At 36.3% G+C, this 24,014-nt stretch overlaps 1 long non-coding RNA gene across 1 annotated transcript; it reads right to left on the bottom strand.

The window, feature by feature from the left end:
* Positions 1-1,421: 1,421 nt before the first annotated feature.
* LOC106507788 (uncharacterized) lies at positions 1,422-23,290 on the bottom strand. The gene is made up of 5 exons (XR_014812670.1): positions 23,227-23,290; positions 17,723-17,885; positions 17,020-17,126; positions 16,545-16,640; positions 1,422-6,450 (listed from the first exon to the last, which is right to left on the bottom strand). It is a non-coding gene; the product is annotated as an uncharacterized LOC106507788 (long non-coding RNA).
* Between the last annotated feature and the right edge of the window lie 724 nt (positions 23,291-24,014).

Here is a 24,014-nt window from a genome sequence, read left to right as displayed (position 1 = left end):
GTTTTTATTTTGTAAAAGTCTATTAGAGAATAGATAAACCTGGTCTGTCTATGCTCAAAATGAGAAAGGACAAGTTGAATCTGGAATCCGTCATGATCAGTCACCTTATGTAAAGAGGTAAACAGGGTATCTGTAGAGGGAGAGGCAGTAACTGGTCCAGGACTAGGATACTTTCAGTGAAGGAGCATATTTTTCTCTGCCCCTCATAAAACTAGGATGGGGTGAGTAGTTTGGAGAAAGTCTCAAATTTCCACTAGAAATTTCAAACTTTATCACCATTAAGGAACAAACCTGGCCATAAAATAGTGCAGGTAATATCTATGTGTATTATTTAGAAAACAAAGGGACTTGAGTGAAAAACCATACTGATTCTGAGTTTGTTACTAATTTCTTTTAAAAAAAAAAAAACAACTATTATTTTGGGTGTGGTCAGGACTGGAGAATCACCTCAATTTGGGGTGAAAAATCCCCACAGGTCATTCTCTCATGCCTCTATCTTTGTCTCCCTATATGAAAGGATATTGGTGAACTTCATCAGAACTGTCTTCACTTTCTGCAAAGCAAATTGACCTATTGGGAAGAGGAGTAGGCGTTGGTTCCCAGCGTTTTCTTGTATTTCTTATAAATTGTATTCTCTGACAGAATTGTCTCAGTTTGCATTGTTGGGAATCGATTGCATTAATGACTCAGGACACTTCTGTGCCTAGGATTTTCCTCTTTGAGTGTTTGTTTCCATTATCCACTGAGCTTGGATGTGTTGCAAAAGTGAAATAGTCAAGTAAACAAATCGATGATGTAGTATCAGTTAGTGACAGGAGTTTGAATTTATTTAAAGTTTACTGAAAGACCACTGGAGAGTTTTAAGGAAAGTAACATGCTATGTTTTTGGTTTTTGATACTTGTTTTTTTGGGGGGGGCGGGGGGGCATTGTGCATGTGGAAGTTCCTGGGGATTGAAATTAAGCCACAGCAGTGATAATTCCTTAACCACTGGGCCACCAGTGAACTCCCTGATTTATGTTTTTAAAAGTTTGTCCCAGCTACTTGGCAGAAAATGTATAGTGGAGAGGCAAAGGTACTGGAAACAGAAAAGTAAATTAGGAGAGATTTGTGATAGTGCAGGTCAGTGATGGCCATGATTTGACCCGGGGTGGTTCACATGGAGATGATGCTAAATCATCTGGTCATCATATATTTTAAGGGATTCATTGTTAAATTGGAAGTGGCAGGAGCTGTAGAGCAACTTAGGGGAGAGGGGAGTAGAAGGAGAAACCAATTAATAGTAAAGGAAAGAAAGGAACTAAGGATAACTCAAAGGTTTATAGCCCAAGCGGCTGAAAGAACACATTAAAAAATCAGAGAGCTACAGGAAAAATTGTCCACCATGTAAAAGAGAAGCCAAGTTCAAAGTAACCCTCCATAAATCTAGCCGTTTTATTCTTTTCAGGAATGTTCTGTTTGTTGTTACATTCTGAAGCATAAAAGGGAAATGCAGAAACTGAAATTTTTGTACATGTGTTTAAAAATTATTAAAGAAATTCAGATAATTTAAAATAATACAGCTAAAAGGTAAAGATAAACCTAAAGCATATTGTTATAACACAGAAGTAGAAATTTACTTTCTTTTTAAATATTGATTTACACTGCATACATTACTTTAGACATTGAAGATGCTGTAAATTCATGTGCTCAGATAAGTCATAGAAAGAAATACATTTTGCACAAGTCTTCTTTTGCAGAAGAAGAATTATAATAAGAGACCAATTTGCCCATTCTAAGAACCAGTGACATTTGTCAGTGCCCTCCAGCAAACCACCACCAGGCACACAAATCTCAATTTTATTGCCGTCGCTGTGGGGGACAACTCACCCATGGTGGAACTTGGAGCAGCTTAGTACGATATTGTGAGACAGATTTACTTTAGGATCTGGGCTTTGCTCTGGATTGGATGATGTCAGGAAGTAGAAAATCATTCTATGAGTGGATAGCTTAATAAATTTTATCTAGAGTTCCCGTCGTGGCTCAGTGGTTAATGAATCTGACTAGAAACCATGAGGTTGCGGGTTCCGTCCCTGGCCTTGCTTAGTGGGTTGAGGAGCTGGCATTGACGTGAGCTGTGATGTAGGTTGCAGACGCGGCTCTGGCGTAGGCCGGTGGCTACAGCTCTGATTAGACCCGTAGCCTGGGAATCTCCATATGCTGTGGGAGTGGCCCAAGAAATGGCAAAAAGATAAAAAATAAATTTTATCTGGAATTAAGAAGAATGAAATAAAGCTAAAGACAATAAAGAAGTAGCAATCCCTCACATTAGCTGGAATATGGAGATATTTGATCTTTTTTGTAGTTTGTATAACACATGTAGTTTGTCTGTACTCAGACATGATTACAATAATCTTGTTTTGCTCTGTCTGATGTCAGTTCTCTGGGAAATGGTGCATGTTCAATAAAAGATAACTCCAGGTATGAGTACCAGGCCAGCTACTGGCTGTCAAGGGCAAATTTTCTTTCCAGCATTGAGATGATGAGTGACTTTTCCACACACACATTTTCTAGCCTATCTTTGCATAGATGCCTTTTATGTATTTCTTCACTTTAGGTAATCGTAAGGAAATGAATATATACCCACATAGTATTATATTACCAATAATATCTTTTCTGACCAAAAAAAAGGTAGTGCTACTCAAAATACCTGTTCTGGGCATTTATTTTTCATCTTTAAAATCCTGTTTTGGGGAGTTCCTGTTGTGGCACAGTGGTTAACGAATCCGACTAGGAACCATGAGGTTGTGGGTTCGGTCCCTGCCCTTGCTCAGTGGGTTAACGATCCGGCGTTGCCATGAGCTGTGGTGTAGGTTGCAGATGTGGCTTGGATCCCGCATTGCTGTGGCTCTGGCGTAGGCTGGTGGCTACAGCTCCGATTCGACCCCAGCCTGGGAACCTCCATGTGCTACGGGAGCGGCCCAAGAAATAGCAAAAAGACAAAAAATGAATAAATAAGATAAAATCTTGTTTTGAAATAAGAGAGGCAATTGTGTGTGAAAATTAATGTTAAGGAAATCTATGTAACATAGCAGCTGGAAGACTGAAAATTTTTTCTCTAACATTCTAATTTGTTGGTAGAATCTACTGAAATAACATTTAAAAAATAAAGCACATAGAAATACATCATTTCCTACATTTGAAATTTAGTACTGTCAACTGAAAAAAAAATGCACAACCTAAAATTTGAGATTTATGGTTTTTTTGATGGATTTGCTGAGGTAAGGGCAGAGCTAGGATGTACAGAAGTTTTTGCAACAAAAACTTCCGGGTAGTGAGAACATCAACTAATTAATGTTAATTAAGGAAAAATCACACATCTCAAGTTAATGAAGAGGAAGATAATAAGAGTCTGGGCCCATTGAAATCATTCCTTTGATATGCACCTCAACTATCTAGGGCCAATATTCTGTTTTTTTGTCCATCCTGAATTCCCTCAGGGTGCACAATCTATGATGACATTCTTTCCTCTTAACAAAATGTATTTCCATTCCTTATCCTTTCTTTTGCTGAAAACACCCGTCCTACTTTCCTTGCATACTGAGAAGTTTCTCTTGTTTATATTTAGTATCCTTAATTACCTATTATGATGTTAACCCTTAAAAACCTTAACCTCTAGTGAAAAATGACATGTAGCAAGTACTCATGAACTCTTTGTCATACCAGAGTTTACTGATTGGAATGTTTTATAACCTCTAGAAACATACATTGCCTCATAGCATAATTTCTTCTCAATGTGGTACAAGTGTCTAATAAACCCAAATTTATTTAGTATCCCTCTTGATGGAGACAAAAATAGGTAAATTTAGACTTATTGGGCAATTAATATTCTATCTTAATTACCTGGATATTCAATAAATTCCCAGCATTTAACTTAGGAAAACTTAAGTTAACAAAATATTTGGAGAAAATATTTTAAGATAGACATGTCCAAGACATAATTATTCCTAAAACGTTCACCTGAAAACTCATCTCATTTACCTTTACAACTTATAAAAATCACACCAAGTTAATATTTTTCTTGCTGACAAAATACAACAGAAATAACATGAACTTATTGACCTTCAATAAACCTAGATAAAATAAAGACATATCTGTATTGATTAAACCAACAAGCTTAAGCTAGCTTTAATATCAAATTTAATTTACTATTGAATGTGAACCTGAAATTCATTCTGGCCAGGTTCATTTTTGTTAAGTGCTTACTTTTAAGTCAATTAGCTCTTTTATACATTTAATTTTGATCACATTATCTGAAGATAGAGATAGATCCTACCACACAAACATATAAACATACAAAACTAAAGATTTCATAGCTTCACTTTAAAAATTCAGTTATTAATCAAGTATTACAACATAGATTTACTAGTTTATAAATAATAGCTGGAATAAGAAAATGTATCTGCTCAAATGACTAAGGCTTTACTATTTGTGGAAAAGACTTAAGCTATGTATTTGTCTTTGATAAACCCTTAAGAAGGTTACAAATCAGATTTGGGGCAAGGGAGCCTTTCCAGTGGTTTGAATTTAAGAATCCAACTGCAGTGGCTCAGGTTGCTACAGAGGCAGGAGTTCGATCACTAGCCCAGAGCAGTGGGTTAAAGGATCCAGAGTTGCCATACTGTGTTGTCTTGGATTCAATCTCTGGCTCAGGAACTTCTATACGCCATGGGTGCAGCCATTAAAAGAATTTTGTTTATTGTTTATTTTAAACTAAGGGAGTTAGGTTAACCTATATGTATAAAACCTTATGTATAAAATATTTTCTGCCTCTATGAACTTTTGTTCCTAAGTACCAATAAAACAGCTGTTTATAATGAAAGCTCTCTGAAGGATCCATCATCTGGCATTGACAATATACATCTTAATAGTGACTCAAACCAATAAGAGGTAAGAGGCACCTCTAAAAGAAAGTGGGGAGAATGCCTCCTAAACAGGACCAGAACATTTACCCCTCAAACCAGTCTAACTAAAGACCTTTGTTGTACAGGCTGCCTCAACAAAGGTTAGCACAACAAAAGGCTCCTGGGAGCTGGCAGTAAGACAAGAGACTGCTCTGAATTCCAGTCTGTTAGACTGGCTGCCAAATGTCTACCATATATCTATCTTCCAGAGGGCAGAGACCAAGTTTTCATAACACACACACAATATTCAAGAAGATCAGGTAGAGAATGTTGACATCTCAAAGGCATAGGGACAGATATGCAAGTTTCTCCTAGAAGTATTTTTGTTTAAGTTCAGATTTCTGAAAAGATGATTTATCAAGCTAGCTTTCTCTAACTTAACTGTATATGCAATAAAAGAGCCCTGTCTTATTCATTTTCAAGGCAAGTTTACCTTTAATCCCCAGTTAAGCAAGTACTTGTAAGTCTTGTATGTTCATAAACCTGGATGGGATATTAGTTGGGGGCTGGAAATTTGTCATTCCTTTCTCCTTTGAGAGCTTCATTCCCCATTATGAGGTCAATTTGTTGAGATAAAAGCGCTAGTGATGATCACATGGTGGGTCAATGTGCTGTTTGTGAGCTTAAGCCTTCTAGGTTTTACCTTAGAATCATTTCATTCTTCTTATAAGTCTCATTCTTCTTACAAGTCTCAGTTAAAGACCTGGGTGCTAGGATCACAGAGCAGCCAGCTCTTAGGAGCGTCCCTGGCAGAACAAATTTTCATTAAAATGAGTGGGTTTCTCTATAGGGATATCTGCACTGGATGAGGTCTTGCCTCCACCACTCTTGCAAGTTTCTCAGCTGCCCGAGAAAGCCATGCCAGTCAGGAGGAGATATCCCTTTTTTGGAGCTGAAAGCTCACCTGAGATATCTTCATTTTTGTTTTGAGAAACTTGATCCAAGTAGTGGATTCAAGTGAAAATTGCAGGCCAGTCTTCCACCTAATTACACAGTCTGACCTTACTAAGTATCCTTCAACTGAGGATAAGCCACTTAATGTTTACAGTGAGCAAAAATTTTCCCAGTGTCTTTCAACCAAGGAAAAATCAGGTACCTCTTCTTGACACCATTCCAAAGATAACCTACTCCTCCAGACAGGAGTTTAACAGCATGAATAAAACTTAGGATCATCAGCCAATAACAGGAGACCTGAGAACCTGAAGAGAGTCACCCAAATTTTTCTGGACTCTCAGAAGGTGGACCATCCCAAGAGGCTCTGCTGGTACCAGGCTCTGGATCCTCATAAGAGTTCAAGCAAAAGAGAGAAGTCTGCTCTGGGTCCTTCACTGGTCATCAAAACCATTAACTTCTCGACTTAAAACTTTAAGATTTATGTTTTATTTGGCAGATTTGCTGAGGAATTAAGCCTGGGAGAAAGACTCAGATAGCTCTGAAGGACCATTCCGAAGAGACAATGGAGGAGTTTTTGCCACAAAAAAACAGGTTCTTTGAATATCAAAAGATTGCTGTTAATTGAAGAAAACCCAAACATCTTGAGTTGATGAATTTATTAATTTTCTTTGCACAGTAAAATGAAAGAGTCCGGGAAAAGTAATATGCACCTTAACTATCTAGGGCTAGTATCCTGTTTTTTTCCCATCCTGGATCCCCTAAGAGTACACAGTCAAGGTCAACTGTGGTAGCTGAGGGCTGCAACATCTTTTGTCTATTGATATGGCAGGTGAGTTTCTTCATCTACAGTATGTATCATCTTTTATAAAGAAATTCAAATTAGTTACATAAGGTTAGAATTTAGAAAATTAAACCCCCCTTACTCCTGTCCCTCAGGGAAAATCATTGCTAATAAACATTTTTGGACTATATATAATACACATATGTATGTTGTATATTATAAAAAGAAATCATTGTCCATACTGTTATATAATTTTATACAAAAATGTACTACAGCCAGCAAAATTTTATTTTGTTGATATATTATAGATTGATCTACTTCTTTATTAGATATCAGTGTTAGTAAAAATGGCTGAAAGACCTAATAGTACTTAATGATTGCATGTATATCTTTGCTTATTTGTTTGAGTTCTCTCTTATCCTCATGCCCCCATATAATTTTTTGCCAAGCCAACAGTTTCTAACTTAAAAATACACTAGAAATACATTAGATTTCTCTTCACCATGTTCATATTCACTCACCACTTAACCTCAGCCTCCCAACCATTTACCCTGCTTTCACTGCTACACCTCCACGTGCAGCTCCAGTTTCACAGAGACCTCTTTGCCCTCTGCTCTTCAGGGTTTCTCTGTGTCAGCACTATTGCCATTATGGACTGAGTAATCCTCTGTTATTGATTGCTGTCCTAAGCCTTGTAGGATATTTGGCCGCATCCCTGGTTTCTAGTTTCTAATGCCAATAAAAGCTCTAACTATGATAACCAAAACTTTATATATTTCCAAATGTCCCTGGGGGCAAACTTTGGAACCACTGTGGATTTTGCTTCACATTCTGATAAAATGTCAGTTTTCACACACTTGCCCTAATCAAATCCATTTATTCAGCCTTAACACCCTGCTCTCAGGCCAGGCATCTCAGAGGTAGACAGGCAATAAATTATTTTTTATACTATTAACTCTAGAAGAAAGAACTGAGGAAAAAATATTGTTTTCAAACCAGGATTCACAGAGGTGGTTTGTAATAATAAAATCAGCTCTCCTTACCAATAAACTAATCCTAATGTCAAAATACTCTCACCAGTCTATCTTTTCTGATTATGGAATTGCATTTTAATAGACTGCTTTATTTAGTTAAAAATGGCTCATATTTTGTATTTCTAGTATATTCAGTAAAAGCAAGGAAGAGGTAAATTTGCAAATAGAAGTAGGTAATAGCATTTAATTTTCTTAGTCTATTACTGACAAAGTTTCCATGACAACTTATTAAAATCCCAGAATATTATGTTGCTTTCAAATCCAGATATGCTTATTCAATAAAAGCTTCTTAGCATAGTCATTTCTTCCTGATTATCAAGTAATTAGGATGATAGATGATTCAGGCTCATATAAACTTGTGATACATGAAATTCTATAAAAATTAGTTTTATGAAACCAACTATTCTGCTTATAAGAAGACTTATTGGTAATTTTACTTTATCATTAAAAATGTAGTTTTGCAACCAAATTTATCGTGAATGTATACATTCCTCACAAAACCACAGCATGGAACATTATGATCAAATTACTGAACACCAGAGACAAAAACAATTTTTAAAGCATAGATACAAGGAAAATGATAAGAACGCTCATCAAATTCTTGTAAGAAACCATGTAATTAAGAAGACAATGCAATGGCATCTAAACATGCTTAAAGGAAAGAAAAAAACGGTCAATGTAGAATTTTTTATCTTCTTTCATTTCTAGATAAATATGTTTTCAGAGAAAACTATGAGAAAATTAACTGCATTATAAAAAATACTAAAGGAAGTGAACAATATGCTGCTTCATAAACCAACTCTCAGTACATTTAGAAGAATTTAAATCATAGGGAGTAGGTTTTCTTGCTACAACTGAATTCTATTAAAAAAAAAACCACCTAGAAGTTCCCGTCGTGGCTCAATGGCTAACAAATCTGACTAGGAACCATGAGGTTGCAGGTTTGATCCCTGGCCTCCCTCAGTGGGTTAAGGATCTGGCGTTGCCATGAGCTGTGGTGTAGGTTGTAGACGTGGCTCGGATCCTGTGTTGCTGTGGCTGTGGTGTAGGCCGGCAGCTACAGCTCTGATTAGACCCCTAGCCTAGGAACCTCCATATGCCATGGGAGTGGCCCTAGAAAAGGCATAAAGACCCAAAAAAAAAAAAAAATCTACATGTAGAAAAATTCACACAGAACACCGAACACTGGCAGAAGAACTTAAACCTCTAAAAAGGCCAGGAAACCCTTCACATAACTGGGTAGAACAAAAGGAAAAAATAAGGGGAAAAAAAGGAATCGGGATAGGACCAGCACACCTGAAAGGAGCTGTGTAAGAGAAAAGGAATCTGCGTGGTGGGAGGCCACATAACTGACAGGGAGATCAGCCAGGAAGGAGGGGGAGCCTCAAAGCCTCAGAGAAAAGCACAACAGCCAGACTGAGGAGGGCAAAGCAGAGAGACACATGGACCATTAATACCACTGCCCAGAACACCAGCGCCTAAGACACTTGGGGGAGGTGTGCTGGCACTGAACTCAGGCTTCAGAGGTCAATTCCAGGGAGAAGGCTAGGGTTGGCTGTGTGGAAACAACCTGAGGGGCTAGGGAGCAGAACACCACAGCCAAGAGAGTTCAGGAGAAAGACTGGGCCTGCAGGAAAAGCAAGGTGCCATTCTTGGGGAGGGTGGGACCACCATAGAACTATCTTTCTTTGCACATGCATGACTAGAACAATCCAAAAAATTTATGTGGCACCATAAAAGATCCAGAATTGACAAAGCAATCCTGAGGGGAAAAAAACAAGTAGGAGGCATAACTCCCCCAGACTTCAGACAATATTACAAAGCTACAGTAATCAAGACAGTGTGGTACTGGTACAAAAACAGACCTACAGACCAATGGGACAGAATAGAAAGCCCATAATTAAACCCAGACACCTATGGCCAATTAATCTTCAACAAAGGAGGCAAGAATATAAAATGGGAAAAAGTCTCTTCAGCAAGTGGTGCTGGGAAAACTGGACAGCTGCATGTAAATCAATGAAACTAGAACATACCTTCACACCAAGAACAAAAATAAACTCAAAATGGTTTAAAGACTTAAACATAAGACATGACACCATAAAACACCTAGGAGAGAACATAGGATAAACTTTCTCTGATATAAGCCAAGCCAGTTTTTCTTAGGTCTGTCTCCCAAGACAAAAAAAATGGGATTTAATCAAACTATAAGTTTTGCACAACAAAGAAAACCATAAAAAAGTCCAAAAAGATAACCTACGGAATGGAAAAAAAAATAGCTGCAAATGATGTAACAGACAAGGGCTTAATCTCCAAAATATACCAAAAAATCACATAACAGCAAAAAATAAACAACCCAATTGAAAAACGGGCAGAATACCTGAGTAGACATTTTTCCAAAGAAGACATATGATGGCCAACAGGCACATGAAAAGATGATTAACATCATCACTAATTATTAAAGAATTGCAAATCAAAACTTCAATGAGGTATCATCTCATGCTGGTCAGAATGGCTATGAATAACAAATGCTGGAGTGTGTGTGGAGAAAAGGGAACACTCCTATGCTGTTGGTGGGAATGTAAACTGGTACAATCTCTGTGGAAAGTAGCATGGAAGTTCCTCATAAAACTATAGAACAAACATATGATCCAACAATCCCACTCCTGGGCATATATCCAGACAAAACTTTCTTTGAAAAAGATACATGCACCCCTATATTCACTGAAGCACTATTCACAATGGCCAAGATATGGAAACAACCAAATGTCGATCATCAGATGAGTGGATTAAGAAGATGTAGTACAGGAGTTTCCGTCGTGGTGCAGTGGTTAACGAATCCGACTAGGAACCATGAGGTTGCGGGTTCGGTCCCTGCCCTTGCTCAGTGGGTTAACGATCCGGCGTTGCCGTGAGCTGTCGTGTAGGTTGCAGACGCGGCTCGGATCCCACGTTGCTGTGGCTCTGGCATAGGCCGGTGGCTACAGCTCCAATTTGACCCCTAGCCTGGGAACCTCCATATGCCGCAGGAGCGGCCCAAGAAATGCAAAAAAAAAAAAAAAAAAAAAAAAAGATGTAGTACATATGCACAATAGAGTACTACTTGGCCCTAAAAAAAAGAACAAAATGATGCCATCTGGAGCAACATGGATGGAACTAGAAATTCTCATACTAAGTGAAGTACATCAGAATGAGAAAGACAAATACCATGTGATATCACTTACATCTGGAATCTAATATATGGCATAGATGAACATACCTACAGAATGGAAACACACTTACAGACATGGAGAGCAGATTTGTGGTTACCAAGGGGGAGGGAGTGAGATGGACTGGGAGTTTGGGGTTAGAGATGCAAACTATTACATTTAGAATGGATAAGCAATGAGATGCTGCTGTATAGTAGAGGGAACTATATCCAGTCACTGGTGATAGAACATGATAGATAAGAATGTGTGTGTGTATAACTGGGTCACTTTGCTGTACAGCAGAAATTGGCAGAATACTCTAAACCAATTATAATAAAAAATCTAAAAATAAAACATAGCTCAAGACACAATGAAAACACAACCATACAAAATCTACAGGATGCAGCAAAGCAATCCTAAGAATGAAATTTATAGTGATAGAGGTCTTCCTCAAAAACAGAAAAAAAAACAACCTCAAATAACCTAACTAACAGAAAAAGAACAAAAAGAAGCTAAAAGTCAGTAGAAGGAAGGAAGTAATAAAAACATAAAAGAAATAAAGATTAAATTTAAAAAATGGAAAAATCAGTGAAACCAAGAGCTGGTTTCTTGAAAGGATAAATAAAACTGGCAAACCTCTGGCCACCACACTCACCAAGAAGAAAACAGAAAAGTCAAACAAGATAAGAAATGAAAGTGGAGAAAAAACAACCAGTACTGTAGAAATGTCAAAAAAAAAATCTGAATACTATAAATAGTTATATGCCAACAAAATGGTTAACCTAGAAGAAATGGATAAGTTTCTATAAACCTAATATATATAACCTACCAAAACTGAATCAAAAGGAACCAGATTATTGGATTATTAAGAGTGAAATAAAATCTGCAATTTAAAAACTCTCTGAAAACAAAAGTCCAGGATTGGATGATTTCACTGGGGAATTCTACCAAATAGGCAAAAAAGAAATTATACCAATCCTTCTCAAACTCTTCCTAAAGATAGACGAAGAAGGAATATACCCACAGTCATTCTATGAAGCCCGCATCATTCTGACACCAAAATCTGACAAAGACACTACCAAAAAAGAACAATACCAGGGAATATCTTTGATGAATATGGATGCAAAAATCTTCAACAAAATATTAACAAACCAAATCCAATAACACATAGAAAGAATCATACACCATGATCAAGTTGGATTTATCCAAGGGTCAGAAGGATGGTTCAATGTATGCAAATCAGTCAATGTGATACACCACATCAGCAAAAAGACAAAAAAATCACATGACCATATCAATAGATGCAGAAAAAGCATTTGACAAAATCCAACATCCATTCATGATAAAAACTCATTAAAATGAGCATAGAGGGAACATATCTTTTTTTTTTCCCCTTTTATTTTTTTTCTACTGTACAGCATGTTGACCCAGTTACACATACATGTATACATTCTTTTTTCTCACATTATCATGTTCCATCAGAAGTGACTAGACATAGTTCCCAGTGCTACACAGCAAGATCTCACTGATGCTTTTCAAAGAAAAAAGGCTCATGAAATAAATACAAGCTTGTCCTGTCTTCAAAATAAAAGTAAAGCAAAACAAAAAACAAAACAAAACATTTCTTGGCTTTATCATAAGCTTTTCTAAACATAATAAAAGCTATTTATAACAAACTTACAGGTAACATAATACTCAATGGTGAGAAGCTAAAGGCCTTCCCACTAAAACCTGTTAATAAGACAATTATACCCACTCTACTTCTGTTTAACATTGTATTGGAAGTCCTAGCCACAGCAATCAGAAAAGAAAAATAAAAGGTATTCAAATTGGAAGAGATAAAATTGTCATTATATGCAGATGATATGATACTATATATAGAAACCCCTAAAGACTACACAAAAGCTACTAGAACTGATAAAATCAGCAAGGTAGCAGGATACACGATTAACATACAGAAATCATGTACATTTCTTTACACTAACAATGAAATATCAGACACAGAAAGTAAAAAAACAATTCCTTTTAAAATCACATCCAAAAAATTACTTAGGAATAAATCTGACAAAGGCGGTGAAAGACATATGCTGAGAGCTATAAAACATTGATTGAAGAAAGGAAGATGATTTAAAGACATAGAAAACTGAAGTTTCCCCATTGGCCTAATGGGTTAAGGACCTGGCACTATCACTGCTGTACCTCAGGTCATTGCTGTAGCTCAGGTTCTATCCCTGGCCTGGGAACTTATACATGCTCTGGATGCAGGCAATAAAATAATGGACATACTATTCAAAGCAACCTACAAATTTAAAGTGATCCCTATCAAATTAGCCAAGACATTTTTCAAAGAACTAGAAAAAATAATCCTAAAATTTATATGGAACCGTAAAAGACCCAGAATTACTAAAGCAATCCTGAAGCAAAAGAATAAAGCAGAAAGCATAATCCTCCCAGACATGAGACAATACTACAAAGCTATAATAATCAAAACAATGTAGTTCTGACATAAGAACAGACATATGGATAAAGAAAAGTAATAGCCTAAAAATAAACCCAAACACTTACAGTCAATTAATCTTCAACAAAGGATGGCAAGAATATAAAATAGACAGTTTCTTCAGCAAGTGGTGTGGGGAAAATTGGACAGCTGTATGTAGATCAATCAAGTTAAAACACAGTCTCACACCATACACAAAAATAAATTCAAAATGGTTTAAAGACTTAAATTTAAGACATGACACCATAAAACTCCTAGAAGAGAACACAGGCAAAAATTCTGACATGAATTGTACCAAAGTTTTCTTAGGTCCTTCTACCAAGGCAACAGAAATAAAGCAAAAATAAATAAATAAGACCTACCCAAACTTATAAGCTTTTGCACAGCAAAGGAAACCATTAACAAAACAAAAAGAAAACCTATGGACTAAGAGAAAAATATTTGCAAATGATGTGACCAATAGGCATTGATTTCCAAAATATATAAACAGCTCATACAGCTCAGTAACAACAACAAAACCTAATAAAAAATGGGTAAAAGAACTAAATAGACATTTCTCCAAATAAAACATAAGTGTTGGCTGACAGGCACATGAAAAGATGTTCAATGTGGCTAAGGCCAATTATTAGAAAAACACAAATCAAAACTCCAGTGAGGTACCACTTCTCATCAGTCAGAATGACCGTCATTAGAGTCTACAAATAACAAATAGTGGAGAAGGTGTGGAGAAAAGGGAATCCTCCTGCACTGTTGGTAGAGATGTAAACTGGTTCAGCCACTACAGAAAACAGTGTGGAGATTCCTTAAAGTACTAAAAATAGTTACCATGTGATCCAGCAATCCTACTCCTGGGCATATATCCAGACAAAACAGTAATGTGAAAATAATATGTACCCTTATGTTCATTGCAGCACTGTTTACAACAGCCAAGACATGGAAACAAGCTAAGTGTCCACTGACAGATCGATGATAAAAAAGATGTGGTTTATTTATAAAATGGAATGTTACTCAGCCATAAAAAAGAATGAAATAATGCCATTTACAGCAATGTGGATGTACCTAGAGATTATCATAGTAAAAAAAGCCAGAAAGAGAAAGAGAAATACATAATGATATCACATGTGGAATCTTAAATATGACAGAAACAAACTTATCTAGGAAACAGACCCACAGATATAAAGAACAGACTTGTGGTTGCCAAGAGGGAGGGATGGTGGGGAAAGTTGGGTTGAGAGTTTGGAACTAACAGATTCAAGCTATTATATGTAGAATGGATAAACAACAAGGTCATATTGTATACCACATGGAACTATATTTAATATCCTGTAATATACTGTAATGAGAAATAATATGAAAAATGCACATATATACATATATTACATATATACATATATATATGCATCACTTTGCTGTATACCAGAAACATTGTAAATCAGTTATACTTCAATAAAAAATAAAATACCTATGAATTATACTGACAAAGGAAGTAAAAGGCTTAGACTGAGAAATATAAAACATTGATAAAAGAAATTGAAGTTAATTCAATTGGTCTTGGATTGGAAGAACTGATATTAAAATGGCCAAACTACCCAAAGCAATCTATAGATTTAATGTGATTGCTATTAAATTACTCATAACATTTTTATAGAACTAGAAAAAATAATCCTAAAATTTATATGGAATCACAAAAGACCCATAACTGCCCAAGCAATCCTGGCATCGAGATTATCATGCTAATAATTAGAGAAAGATGAATATTATATCACTATTATATGTGGAATCTAAAAAAGCAATACAAATGAACTTAAAAAACAGAAATAGACTCAACAAAAGTAGAAAACAAACTTAAGTTTGCCAAAGGGAAAAGAGGTGGTTAATAAAGTAAGAGTGTTCATAGCAGCAAGATAGTTGGGCATTCGATAAGGATATTGCTTAATAAATACGTGTAGAAGACTGAGGTCAGCTGCCACATGTAAAGCCCTTGGCCCATTTCCAGATGTGAACCAGTTATGAAAGCAGACCCCAAGACTGAAGGAAAGGCCAGGTGCCCATAAGAAGGACTCTGCAAAAGCTACTATTATGTGTAGAGAACTGATTCCCACAGCCCTTCCTCAAAGGTATCTGTGGTCCTTCATGTAACTACAGGACTGTTGGACACAGACCTCATGACGCTGGTACCAAGGGACATAAAGCACATCATGAGGCTATGGGGTCAGGTAACAAGTACAGACCTGACCCAAGCCTGTCTCAAGTGAGACATGGACCTAATGAAGCAGTCCATTCTCAAAGGGGAAATTGAATGGGCATAATTAACCGTTGTCAGAACCGTCACATGAGTTGCTTACTTTGTAAAGTAAGAGCTATATTACTTTACTGGCTTTTGTTTAAAAAAAACAAAAACCAAAAACATGGCAATGACAATAAACTACAGCAAACTTAACCAAGTTTGACAACTGCTACCCCAAATTGCAGCTGCTAGAGTGGATGTGGTGCATTTATTAGAGTTTATTTACACACCCTCAGGGACATACTATTCAGTTATTGCTCTGTTGAAAGTTTTCTTTACCAAACTCAGCAGAAAGAAGGCCCAAAGATAGTTTTCATTAACATTATATTCATGAGCTGGTCACAGTTCTGTGACAGAGAATTGTTAACTCCACAGTTCTCTATCACATTATAGTCCTAAAAGCACTGGACCCAATCTGCAGAATGTGGTATTGTCCCACTGTATTGTTGATGTTATGTTAATCAAAACAAAATTTCAGGAACTTACAAAGTCAGATGATTGGGTGGAAATTCATTAATTGCCTTAAAAAGAACATTTAAATGAGAACTAAAAATTGCTTTTTGTGCTTAGAATGAGAATTAGTTGCTCTAGATCTCTAAAATACAAGTTATCTGGAAAAATACAGTAAATGCTACTGTCAAGCCAGAATTTCTCACCTACATTAATTCACAGATTAACCAATCTACTTTTCTGCCAAATGATAGTGTCAATTAGAAATCATAGTCAGCAGTGTTTATTTAATTGGAGCATCCCAATGTCAAGGAATTGCTGTTCTTGTCCTTGAATGGACAGTTACATTTTTTGCTTTCCATTCCCAAAGAAATAAATAAAAGAAATAAAATGTAAAATGTTTCAAAGAAGAAGGAGCCAAAAACTCTTTAACACACACACTCTTTTTAGCTAATAGATCATATCAATTCTTACCAATTTTAAGCTTTCATGGGCTGGATCCCAAAACTCTCTCCACTTCCTCCTCTCACTCTTCACTTTCAAGTTCATGACCCAACTTTCACCACCTAACTGAAATGGGAGATGGTAATAAAACAAGACTTACGAATGTAATCACTATCAGGGTGGCTGAAAGTTAACTCTTAGGTGATTTTGTGCTAATACATCACTGGTTTTGGAATTAGTAATTTTTTCCTCTTCCCCATGTAGGTATTTTCTATTGTTGTTAAAATTGTCTCTTATTTCTTCATTCAGCTTATTAATTCAGGAAACATTTGTCTAACATAGAAATTAGCCCTGAGCATATAGAAAAGCAGATTCCCCAAAGGACTCCCAATATTGGCTTTTTAGAAAACATTTTGAATACTGACCATATTGTTTTTGAAAATCACCGAGAATAAATTCTCCCAGAGAAGAAATGTGTTCAGCAACTGAATGATGAAACGCTTACCTACTGATGCTGCAAGAATGTTAATCAGGGAGAGGTATCCAGCCAGGTGGTGGAGGTTCCCTTGGTGAATTCACCAAGGGACAGGTTACAGCTCTCAACTTCACAGGCTGATAAAAACAATATCATCAGTGCCCTAACCTTAACCAATCTCAAGAATCCTGACTCACACTGACAGCGCACAAGGAAGCAGGTACATGAACTGAATTATGAACTTATCACATTGGGGAGAAGCTGAATTTTCAGGCAGATGGAACAGTTTGACAGCTGATCTATACTTTGGGGGTGGGTGGGGGCACAGCATTGCCACAGGGCAAGTGGATAAGCAGCCAGCACACCTCCTCCTCCCTCACTACAAATACTGTTCTCCTGTTCCTCCATTCTCTCATGTTTTCATCTCCGGCCAAACCATTTTCAAACTTTTCCTTTTATCCAGATAAGATGATACTGTCAGTGAGGTTACCCACCCACCTCACCCCTTGCTCACTCACCAGGAAATCATCTGAGATACTGTGTATTTTAACTCTGAGACCTATCTAATTCCTTTTGTTCCTAAGACTTCCTTCTCAGCTTATTGTCTATTAAGAGTATCCCAATAATCGCTATTTTAGGGACATTTAGGGGAACATAAGAAGAAATGCATATTATGAGCATCTGTTTGAACTAAAATCAATTTAAATTGGCCATAAAAACTCTAATTACTTACCTTAATGAATATAGCAAATGTCATGTCTATCTTTGCTTTTAACTCTTTAAATCTCTAACCTGTATAAAAAAGGAGTAGAAGCTTTTTTAAAGAGATTGTCTCTCTGAAAGTTGGCTTTGAATTCTCATCACAGGGAATATCTTCTTGTCTATTTCTTCTCTTCCTGTGGGACAGTTCAGGAGAATATCTGTTAGCTATGGAAATCTTTTAAAGATTCTGCTTGCAGCAGCAAAATTGTTTATTTCAGCAGCAACATAACATTATACTACTTCAAGGGAAATTAAGCTTGATGGAAGATCTAAGTATTTCAGGCCAAGCACAATCAATCCTTTTCTAAAAGCTACATAAAGCCAGTATTTTTATTTGGGTGAAAAATAATGTAAAGTTTTCTGCTTCTAAAAAACTTCTCAACTGCTTACAGAAATTGAATTACTACTGTCAGTACAAAGACTTCGAGAGAATGGTTGACTTGTTATTAATTTTTCTGTTGTCCTCTGTGAAGGTAAACGGGTCATTTTTGACAAAATAATGAACACAAATTAATGACAGTGGGATGAAGAGTTTATTTTAAATCAAAAGAATTGGGTTCAAATGTCTGCTGAATGGCACTGATAAATTATCTGACCTCAGTTTACTCATCCATAAAATGGGGGAGGGGCAAATTATGATAAGGTTAAAGACGGTGTTATAAGGATTAAATGAGGTAGCTTTGGTGGCATGTAAGAATATTTAGCATGATTCTCAACTCCTAGTAAACCTCCACTAAAAGTTCATGCACTCACTCATATTTCTTCACAGAGCCATATTAATTGTTTTCTATTTTCATGCTGTGATAGTAGCAACTTGCCTACATTTGGAGCTAAGTAGTTAACAGCAGTGGTGGTTTTGATGATTATTGTAGGACATATTAATATCAGTAGAAATTAGCAGTTTCTGCCAGCAATGCAGAGCATTTTAAACTATATTACTAAAGGAGAATAGCCAAAGAGCATGGTAATTAAATTTTCTGCCTTTACTTATTAAAGAATAAATTCCCTTCACAAATAATTGCTAATTATTGCTTAATATTACTGATATTTTAAGAACTTTGTCATCTTTGAGAAAAAGATGTAGAAGGAGATGATTATTAGTGATTCTTTTTGCCTCAAAATGTGCTATGTCACTGAGTCAGTGTATAATTTTATTATGACACTAATAGTGTTGTGCTATCCCAGCTCACACGCTTCTGACAATTTCAATTTAGTCAACCTCGCAGAATATATTAATCATTATATAGCTCATTTGTGGGTATGTGTGTCTGTGTATTTAGATTTGTGGTTGGATGCATTCAAATGCTTCATAATCAGAATTCTACAACTTGAATTTCCTGTAACCTCATTTTTAAACAGGTATACATTGCTATTATAATAAATTGCACTCTATATAACAATTAAATTTAATATCCAAATAAAAATATTAATAAAATGTATAACTCTATATAGCCTATGTAAGTGAAATTTCCTTTTCACCAAAATTTTTAAAGCACCGCAAATGTTTCTTACTCTTCCTGACATGAGGTTACCCCTTTTCATTGACAACAACACTGTCTGAAGCAGGAAGGAAAGGAAAACTTCGTAGATTTTGTATTTATTTGTGAGACTACAAGGTAAATATTGTTTCTTGCATTCTCTGGAATGGAGAAAGAAATTGGTGAATTGCCTCTTGTTGTCATTTCTCCCCCTACAAAATCAAGTCATGAAGAATTTGATCATGGACTTGGCTTCTTACAGTAACAGGAAGGGAGCAACAAGGCTGTAACAAGAATATGATCAAAAATGGAACTAATTTCTATAATTTTTAGTTTTATTCCCCATTAAATTTTGTGTAAAGCAATTAGAGATTTCATACTTTAAACATATATTTGAACATATTAAATATCTCAATTGTTAAAATTTCTTAGAATAATGTTAAAAGATTAAATTTCTAATGCTAAATTCAAATAACTAGGTCTAATAGTAACGGTGAGCAGGATATTATCTGGAAGTGCATACTCGTGCCTAGTTTCTTTTGACAAAAAGATGTTAGATTTAAATTTTTCCCCTCTTCCCTTAACCTAACCTGTAAAGTAATATTTTCCTCATAGAATAGGGAGAATGTTTTTCCTATGTTTAAAGACTCTTTCCCAGCACAATATTGAAGAAGAACAAAGTTGGAGAACTGACACTACCTAACTTCAAGATTTACTACAAAGCTGCAGTAATCAAAACAGTGTAGTTTTGGTGAAAGAATAGACACATACATCAGTGGGACAGAATGGAAAATGCAGAAATAGACCCCCATATAGTTCACTCATCTTGGACAAAGGAGCAGAGAGAGGCAAGGCAATGAAGAAAAGACAGTTCATTCAACAAATGATGTTGGAACAACTGGACATCCACATGCAAAAAAGAAAAAAAAAAGACTCTGGACACAGAACGAAGCCTTCACAAAAATCAACTCAAAATGGGTCATAGACCTAAAAGTAAAATGCAAACCTATAAAACTCTGAAAGAAAACGTAACAAAAAAAACCCAAAAGAGTTTAGGCATGGTTATGACTATATAGACATAATATCCAAGGCACACTTTGTGAAATAAATAATTGATAGACTGGACTTCATTAAAATTAAAAACTCCATTCTGCAAAAGACAATGTCAAGAGAATAAGACAAGCCACATACTGGGAGAAAATGAACTACTGGATAAAGACTAGTATCCCAAATACATGAAGAATGCTTAAAACTCAACGATAAGAAAACAAAGAACCCAATTTTAAAAAGGGTCAAAAACTTTAAGGACAACTCACCAAAGGAGATATACTGATGGCAAATAAACATACAAAAAGATGTCCCACATCATATACCATTAGGGAACTGACAAGTAATTAGATACCACGACACACTTATTAGAATGGCCGAAGTTCAAACATTGACACCAAATAGTGGTGAGGATGTGGAGCAAGGAGAACTCTTATTCCTTGCTAGTGGTAAAGGCTTAATGGTACTGTCATTTGGGAAGATATCTTGGTACTTTCTTACAAAACGAAACATACTCTTACCATAGGAACCAGCAAGTAATCATGCTCCTTGGTTTTTATCCAAAGGAGTTAAAAACTTAGGTCTACACAAAAACCTGCACATGGAATATTTATAGCATCTGTATTCATAATTGCCTGAACTGGAAAACACAGTGTGTCCTTCAGTAGGTGAATGGATAAACTAACACATCCAAACAATGGAATATTATTAAACACTAAAACAAAATGAGCTCTCAGGCCATGAAAAGACATGGAGGAACCTTAAATGCATGCTACTAAATGAAAAAAGCCAATCAGGGAGTTCCCATCGTGGTGCAGTGGCAACAAACCCAACTAGGAACCATGAAGTTGCAGGTTCAATCCCTGGCCTCACTTAGTGGGTTAAGGATCCGGCATTGCCGTGAGCTATGGTGTAGGTTGTGGCCACGGCTTGGATCTGGTGTTGCTGTAGCTGTGGTACAGGCCAGTGGCTACAGCTCTGATTGCATCCCTAGCCTGGGAACCTCCATATGCCGTGGGTGTGGCCCTTAAAAGACAAAAAGACAACAACAACAAAAAGCCAATCAGAAAAGGCTACATATTACAGGATTCTAATTATGTAACATTCTGGAAAGGGCCATGGAGACAATAAAAAGATCAGGGATTTCCAGGCATTAGTTGGGGGAGAATTGGCAGGGTACCCAAGGATTTTTTTTAGGGCAATGATATTATTCTGTATGTTACAATAATGATAGATATTTGTCCTTATTCATTTGTCCAAACCCACAGAATTTACAATACTAAGATAGAGCCCTAATGTAAACAATGAACTTTGTGTAATAACAAGGTATCAGTGTAGGTTTAGCAATTATAACAAATGTCATGCTCTGGCGTGGGATATTGATAGTGGCAGTGGAGTGGGGTAGTGTTTGTGTGAGAACAGGAAGTATACGAACTCTCTGTTCTTCCCATTTTTGTTGTGAAAAGCAAGCCACCCCAAAATTAAAGCTTAAAATAAATATTTTAAAAAATCCATTTAACTAAAAAAAAAAAAATCCATTTAACTACAATTGGAGAGCTTTTACCTAACTTTCAATTGGCAGTGATTGATCTGCTATGTAATAATATGTTAAAAGGCACATACAAAGAGAAACTAATAGAATGCTGCCTTCCAAAGAATGAGTATTTTCTTTTTATCTCTTTTTATGGCCACACCCACAGCATTTAGAAGTTCCTGGGCCAGGAGTTGAATCTGTGCTGCAGCTGCTAACCTAGATGCCACAGCCACAGCAATGCCAGATCCAAGCCACATATACAATCTGCACCACAGCTCATGGCAACACTGGATCCTCAACCCAATGAGTATGGCCAGGGATGGAACCTACACCCTCATAAAAAAAACTAGTCAGGTTCTTAACCTGCTGAGTCACAGCCAGAACTCCAATGATGAATGTTTTCAATTAAAATTATATGCTTACAGAATAAGGTCAGTATTTGGTAATAGCTTTATCTGTGAAAAGACATTTTCAAAGATGAAATGTGTAAAATCTTATTATAGATCAGCACTAACAGGTAAATATTTGCAATTGATGTTGACAATAGGGAGTACTAAGTACAAAGTTAGGCAAAATGTTATTCCCCTAAAAAGAATTCAGCTCTTCTCATTAGCAGACCTGTATTTTTAAAACGTACTCTATTATTATTATTTGAATTATTATTTGAATTCATCAAGTAAAAAAATGTGTGGACATTTTTTAAAACGCTAGCCACGATATTTCTCTTTTATGTCATCACTTCTCAATGAGAAATCTTTATTCTCAATAATCACTCAAGTGATTTTCACCACCTCTTCTGCGCAGCATGCATGGTTCCTGAGGACCATGTTGCTACAGCTGGTGTATATTACCAGCCTTATTTCATTTGATGTATCAACAGCATTCCTTTCTTTGAAAGACGCTCTTAACCTGGAACCTCAGTACCCTTGACTCTCATGCCACCTCTTGGGCTCCTTCTTGGACTTCTTTTTCCCTGCCTCTTTCATGTACCAACTCCCCAGAGATCTGTTTTCTGCCCTCTTCTCAATACACACCCTTCTGACTGATCTCATAATCCTCAAAGCTTCCATTTCCATCTTAATTGTAATGCCTCTCAAAGATGTATTATCAGGGCTTATCCCCTTTTCTCCCACTGTATCATATTGTTATTTCAAGCAGTCTTGTGGTTCATCTCCCTCTGGGCGTCCATAGAATCCCAAGCTTGGTATGTGCAAATTTGAGTTTATTTGTTTCACCCAGGAGCAGCAGTTCCTCCTCTACTTCTTGAATGAAGGGCATTACTACTTTCTATTGTGTAAGTCAACAACCTGCAGGCACCTTCTACTTCATTCCCTTGCTTACCAGCAATAGATGGGGACTCTTGGCAGGGCCCCAATGTTTCTGCAGTGGTTTAATAAGTAGGAAATTTTCACTTACCTGTTTGCAGAGGATTAATGTTTCTTGTGCCTGTTTCTCACAGGTGTGGTCCTAGCTTTTGTCTGTTGTGACCTGATTGAGAAGCTTTAAATAGCCCACCAACAACTGTTTTCCTAGAGTCAGAACTGAACGTACCAGTCTTAGGAAAGTAGCAGGTTTACTGAAACCTGAGTAAATATAAGCCTTTGTATGTGGACTATGCCAAGCCATGGCAAGAGGTGCAGAGAGCCTGCTCAAATTCCATCTCTTTGTAAATATTTCAAAAGTGTATTCTGGTCTGAAGGAAGGGACATTAGAACATCCAATCATAAAAATTCCAGTGATTTAAGGGGCGTTGCTTGTAATGTGACTTCATATTGTCTCCTGTTTCATTAATTGTAAACTCTCTGAATACAGCTATAGGATTCTGAGAATGAAGTTCCTTATTTTGAAAATAATCTGTCATTTCCTTATTGTAAATACAAAGGCTAAGAAGGCAGTTTACACAGCCTTTGCTTAAAATGCCTTCTCTTTGATGGTTTTTATAACCCTAACCCATGTTTTTATAAACATGCTTCCATTTTACTATCAGAACTGGAAAATAAGAAAATTGAAATAAAAATAAAGGAAGTTGGGATAGACCATGATGGAAGAAAATATAAAAGATTAAAATAAAATTATATACATACATGTGTTTCATATATATATACACACACATTCCTTTTATGACTGGGTCACTTTGTTGTACAGCAGTAATTGCCATAACATTGTGAATCAACTATAATAAATTTAAAAAAAATTTAAAAAGA

The sequence above is a fragment of the Sus scrofa genome, chromosome 8 (assembly GCF_054392235.1).
Source record: "Sus scrofa isolate SSC_HxYL_T2T_F1_AM1 chromosome 8, Sscrofa_HxYL_maternal_Yorkshire_Landrace_v2.0, whole genome shotgun sequence".
NCBI lineage: Eukaryota > Metazoa > Chordata > Mammalia > Artiodactyla > Suidae > Sus > Sus scrofa.
Note: the sequence above shows the minus strand (reverse complement) of the source record. Positions and strands in the feature narration are given on the sequence as shown.